General features: G+C 37.0%; 1 pseudogene; it reads left to right on the forward strand.

Moving 5' to 3' along the window:
- The first annotated feature begins 2427 nt into the window (after positions 1–2427).
- Positions 2428–2976, forward strand: LOC110195609 (large ribosomal subunit protein eL6 pseudogene; annotated as a pseudogene).
- The last annotated feature ends 3607 nt before the right edge of the window (positions 2977–6583 follow it).

Consider the following 6583-nt stretch of genomic DNA (forward strand, 5'->3'; position numbering starts at 1 on the left):
TAGTTTTATCTTAAGCATTTCTATATCCAGAGGAACAAAGACTATTTCTTATCAGTCCCTTCCTCCTGGACTTTCTAATGCATTTGATTCCCAGCTATTAACCCAAGAGACCTATGTTCACAATCACTTTGTGACTCTTAAGACCCTACAGGTTTAGTTGTGTGTAGACATTCCTATAAAGATTATTACTTTATTTTGTACTGAACAATGTTTGCCAATATCCCCTTGGCTTGTGGCTCAAAGATGACTAGGATGTCAACCAAACTAACCACTGGGGAGCTCAAGTGTTCTCCGACACTGTTGTGTGCTGCGAGTGGGGGTGGGGAGCGATCACCCTGGGAATGTGAACTGTTACAAGTACCTTGTAGTCTTTTGTTCGGGGCTTGGGAAGATATTAAGGGCTATGGCCTCATCAATTGCCAAGCCCCAAAGCGCTTCAATGGGTGTTTGAGAGGTTCTTAGGAAATGATAAACGCAGAATTGTAATACAAATAATTGTAATAAGTTAATATGGATTTTAAATGCCTTTGAGTCATTAGGAGCAAACTTTAAGTTCATGATGCCAAAGCTATTAACTGAGAGGGTAGCTTACATGATGTAAGATGCTAACTGCTGAGGAGAGAGGAGAGGCTGAAAACAGCTTCCCAACTGGTACAATGACAGAGCTGGGCTAGATGATCTCCAAGACCAGCTTTAAAATTCCAGGATTCCAGATCGTTCTTTAAAAAAAAAAAAGACATAACTATTGCATTCTAGGAATGCAAGTTACACTAATGAAGGAAAGAAATCTATGATTTGTTTTCTAACTGTGAATTTCATTGGGTCATAGATTTATAGGTGGAATGGAATTTAGAAACCTTCATATCCAATGCCCTCATTTTACAGAAGAAACTGAGGACCAGAGAGGTTAAGAGACATGCTGAAATCACACAGGTAGGATGCACTGGAAAAAGGATTTGAATACAGGCAAGGGTGTGCTGGAGTCATCTCATATGACTCTGTAGAGCTGGTTGTTAAATCACCAGTGTGAACCTTTGCATCTCAGAAATTAACAAATGCTATAAATCAAAATTTGATTTGTTGCCTTGTTTATTGTCTATACTTAAGAACATGATAGAGAAAATGTTAATAATTCAGATTAAATTCAAACATATGTTGCAAAGGACGGAGCCAAGATGGAGGAATAGAAGGAAGCAATGCAGATGAGCTTTCATCAGCAACCTGACCAAACAGATCTATAAAATGCAAATTCCATATCCTGATAGAGAAATCCAAAAAAATCAATGAGCACTTTTGTCCAGACCAGACATAAGGAAACAAAGAGGTAATCAGATACTGGGGACAGGGTCTGGGTAGGAGCACATGTAGCCACAGAGCACACCAGAGCACTGGGAAAGGCTATGTACTAGCCCAAAATTCATACTGGGGCACCCCTAGACTCATAGCACGGCACCGCAATTGGGACAGATGTCAACTAGAAACTTGTCACCCACTGCCCAATTCTAGGTTGCAGATTCAGAGTGTGTTGAAAAGGGGACCTGTGCTGTCCTGAGATAGCAAGTTAGTAAGGAAGACCATGTGTGGTGTAGGGACAAAGAAAGAAGTTGAAAAGACAGCATCAGGGGCAGCTAGGTGGCGCAATGGATAGAGCACTGGCCCTGAAGTCAGGAGTACCTGAGTTCAAATCTGGCCTCAGACCAAACACTTGACACTTACTAGCTATGTGACCCTGGGCAAGTCACTTAACCCTAATTGCCTTAAAAAAGAAAGAAAGCATCAGTAGTGCTGTAACTGAGACCCCAAGGTCACATATGTACACACACATATACACATATGTTTATGTGTATATAAATATATGTATTTGTGTATATATGTATGTGTACATATACATGCATATTATATATATGGAATGAAAATTCTTGAGGGAAAAATTGGGGAAAATGAGAGCTATGGAAGAAAGAACTGGCAAGGGGAATTAACATTTAGGTACAAGAGGTCAAAACCTTGCACTGAAAATTTGAGTGGGCCAAATAGAAGCCAATGAGCTCATGAAGCAAAAAGAAATATCAAAACCAAGTCAAAACACTAAAAAATGGAAGGAAATATGAAATATCTAATAGGAAAGACAACTGACCTGGAAAAGAGATTGAGGAGAAAAAGTTAGATTAATTGAACCATCTGAGCACCACGACCAAAAATGGAACCTAGACATATTTCAAGAAGTTTTAAAAGGAAACTTCCGAGATCTCTTAAAAGCAGAGGGGAAGTAGAAACACAAAGAACCCTCTGGTAACTTCCTGAAAAAAAAAAACTGTCCCAATGAAAAGTCCCAGGAACATTATAGCCAAAACTCTGAATTTCCATTTCAAAGAAAAATTACTTTAAGCCGTTAGTATTGGTCATGATGAAAATGGAAGAACCCGTGTGGCAAAGATTCTCAAGATGCCTAAGCATTACCCTACTGAAGATATGTCTAGAAAACTACTAAGTCATGGCAAAAAGCCCTTCAGCAAGCAGGTGAGGAGACTTCGAGGTAGCATCATCCCGGGCATGGTTATGATCATGCTCACTGGCCGGCAAAGGGGCAAGCGGGTGGTTTTCCAAAAGCAGCTGGCTGGTGGCTTGCTACTGGTGACTGAACCTCCGCCCATCAACCGTGTTCCTCCAAGAAGGACCCATCAGAAATTTGTCATTGCCACCTCTACCAGGGTTAACCTTTCAGGTGTAAAAATTCAAAATCATTTTACTGATGCTTACTTCAAGAAGAAGAAGTTCTGTAAACCGAAACAACAAGAAGGAGAGATTTTTGACACAGAAAAAGAGAAATACTAGATTACGGAGCAGTGCAAGGCTGATCAGAAAACAGTGGACTCTCAGATCCTGCCCCAAATCAAGAAAATTCCTCGTCTCCATGGCTTCCAGTGTTCTGTAGTCTCTCTCTCCAAAGGAGTTTATCCTCATGAACTGGTGTTTTAAATGCCTTTCAGAGAACTCTTATTAAAATATTTGGAATACCTATTGAAAAAGGAGAGAGGGGAGAGAAATATACTAAGGTAGAAGAGAAAGGAAGATTAGAGAAAATTATATCACGTAATCAGAATGATAAGTAGACATGTATACAAACAAGGAGGAGAAGATTGGTGGGGGAGCAGTTGAAATTTGAACCTCACTCTTATCTGAACTGGTCAAAAAAGGAAGATCACCCGCAGAGTTGGGTGGAAAAATTCATTTCATTCAACAGGAAAATAGAAAGGAAAGAGGAGAAGAGGAGAGAGAGAATTAGAGGGAGGATGGATTGTGCAATGAATAAGTCCTAAGCAAAATAAACTCTAAATATATACAAAAATATTTAGTTCTTTATCAAGGTGACAAAGGATAGGAATCAGAGAGAGAATCCATAAATGGAGAAAAGGCTGAACAAGTTATAGTATATAAATGTGATGGATATGTTGTGCTGAAATAACATCATCATAATGACCAACCAAGACTCCAAAGGACTAAGAATGAAACGTGCCATTCACCTCCTACTAGAGAGGTGAAGGACACAGAAAGTAGAACAAAGTTGTTGTTTGGACATGGCCAATGTGGGTAATTTTTTTGATGGACTCTGTGTGTGTGTGTGTTTCTTTGTGTGTGCACACATACATACATACATACACACATACATACATACATACATACACATGTGCATGGATTTATGTATGCATACATACACATATACACACACATATATTTGTAATTTTTGTATTCTCATGTTCTCAATTGGAAGGGGCAATGCAGTGTGGGAAGGTGAGAAGGTGATCTTGGCTGATATATACACATATGTGTATATTCATATATATATATATATATACACACACACATATATGTCTGCATACACACATATGCACATGTTAAACACAGATTTTTTTTGGAAGGCAAGTTTTATTAAATTTTACCAGCACACCCTTGAAAACAAGTCCTCTGGCTCCCAAACCATTCTTCCTTCCACTATACCACATTCATTTTAGACATTCTAACACTGTAACACAAAAAGGTTTCTAGTCAGTCAATGATACTTTATTGTGCATCTAACAGGTGGCTAGAATAATACTGGGTCCTATGTGATAGTCACCTCCCCCAACCTCCTCTTCCCCTTAAAAAAAAAAAAGTTAAATTTTGATGATGAGTTCATAATGTACTTAATTAAAAAAAAAGGTTAGCTTTTACTCAATGAGTCAATGAGTCATATAGTTTATAAAAGTCAATGGAACTGAGAAATCTATCCAGTATCTGTGGGGTTTTTCATACTCACAAATTACAAATTACTGAACAAAATTTGTAAAGGTTTTCAATGTTTTGTTTAAATATTTTTCTTAGGGAAAATCTCTTAAAATTATTTTCTCAATTATATTAGTATCAATTAATACAAATATTTTGAAGATAAAATAATTTCTGTGTATTGATAAAGCCTTTACCTTCATGGGAAAAGTGAGGTAGAATTGAGATGTTTACTCGTATATTACAGAGAAAGAAGGAAGGAAGAGAGGGAGGGAGGAAGAGAAATGTAAAAAAGAAGAGCAGAGAAAGGAAACGATGGGAAAATATATATTATCTTATTTAAGAAAAGTGTAGATAATTTTTTATTTCAACTGTATGAATTATTTGTCTCTATATATGGAATTTGAGACGATCAACCCTCCTATTCTCTTTGCCAGAAAAGATAAAGAATTAGGTGCCAGAGACCACTTGAAATACGATCTGTTCACTAACAAGAAACCCCTGACTAGATAATATGATGGATATTCCTCTATCAGTTGAAGGTGACTACTAGGAATTCACACTTTCAGAATTTGTGTTTGGAGCTTAATTTTTTAAAGCACATGTGATTTGGGCTGGCTATCAACAATGGTGAGGATACAAAGAGGTGTCTTTTGAAAGAAGATGCTGAATGGGAGCTGAAATTTGGTTTGTATGTTTCTTTATATCAAAGTAATCTATGCATGCATATGGTGCCCATAACCATGGTAACTAAGTGCTCAGATAAAAAAGGCATCAAAGTCATCAATGTGGGTGGGGAGTGGTGGACCATTTTCCTAGATTTAGACTGCCTCTCCATGTTGCCAAACATCCTGTTAAGAGAAAAAATGCAAACAAGCTTCCATCTTTAGTGTTGTGTAGAAAATATATCTGAACATGGGACTGCATCTTTCTTACCTTAAATTGTTTTTGTAAATGTCTACACAATAAAAGTGGAGAATTAGGCAAATACCTGAGAAGATTTGGGCCAAGAGGTACATCTTTCCTAGTAAGGGAAAAATGTTTTGAACTACACAGTTTGCCAAAATCAGCTCTCTGAAAGTCTGTTACTATCCCCACGTAAAAGGGAAGCATTCAAAAATTGTCCCCACTTTCCATTTAAGCCATATAGAAACAGACTTTGAGAGATAGTATTCTTCCTGAGAGGAATTGTGATCTATCTGCTTATCTATCTATCTATCTATCTATCTATCTATCTATCTATCTATCTGTCTATCTAGCCATTTGCCTTTGTACATTTCTAGCCCTAGAAAAGTATTTGGCATAGAGTAGGCATTTAATAAATGTATGTGGATTGATTTAGTGGCAACATGGTTTGGTGGATAGATGACTGACATTGAAGTTAGAAAGCCCCATGTTCGAGTCAGGCCTCTAATACAAATCAATGGGATAAGCATGGACAAGCTAATTAACCTCTCAGTGGCCCCCAAACAGATAAGATTGTAAATTGGAACAGAGTTCTGGATCTGAATCAGTAGAGGATTTCTTTCCACCAGTAATACCACAGATGCAGTCTTCACTATTTGTGTAATATTCCTACCTTAGTTTTATATTCATTGAAAAATGATGTACATTTGCAAAACTAAAAGTAAATGTGAAAAATGCATACTATGAAATGATAGAATAATGAGATGGTAGAAACTTTAGAAAACATTTAATCCCACCTCCTTCTTTTCCAGATGTGGATACTAAGTGCTAGATAGAAGTACTTGCTATTGGTCACCTAGCTAACAAATCTTAGACCTGGGATTAGGGCAAGGTTCTTCTGACTCTGATTAGTCCTCTTTCCAGACTGACACACTTGTAAACAAAGCAGAAATCAATAGAAAAGTCTTATCTAACTCATTCTGTCTCAAGACAACTAATTCCTTACGAATCAAGTTGCAAATAATTGTATTATTTCCCCTAACCAATAATATCTTGTGCATCAGTTGGGGAGCAATAAATATTAGTTGATTGATTGATTGGAAACTTCTGAATGAGTGGGGAAGACCAATATGTCCATCCATATTTTCTATGTGTGTTAGAATTCTTGCCCTAGGCTGGTGCTAAATTAGACCCATGGGACCTTCCATTAACAGACAGTTTGGTTGTACCTGTGGAACAAGATTTGTACAAATATTCTATCTGTAAACTACAGAATATATAATATACAACCTTGTCCATAAAGGTTATAGATGACTATTAAGTTAATTAAAAGTAAAATATGTTATAGATGACTATTAAATTAATTAAAAGTAAAATTACATGACATTAAAATACTTTTCCTTTTTTCCATCAGAGT

Source organism: Phascolarctos cinereus, unplaced genomic scaffold, assembly GCF_003287225.1.
Source record: "Phascolarctos cinereus isolate Bilbo 61053 unplaced genomic scaffold, phaCin_HiC Scaffold_4;HRSCAF=312, whole genome shotgun sequence".
NCBI lineage: Eukaryota > Metazoa > Chordata > Mammalia > Diprotodontia > Phascolarctidae > Phascolarctos > Phascolarctos cinereus.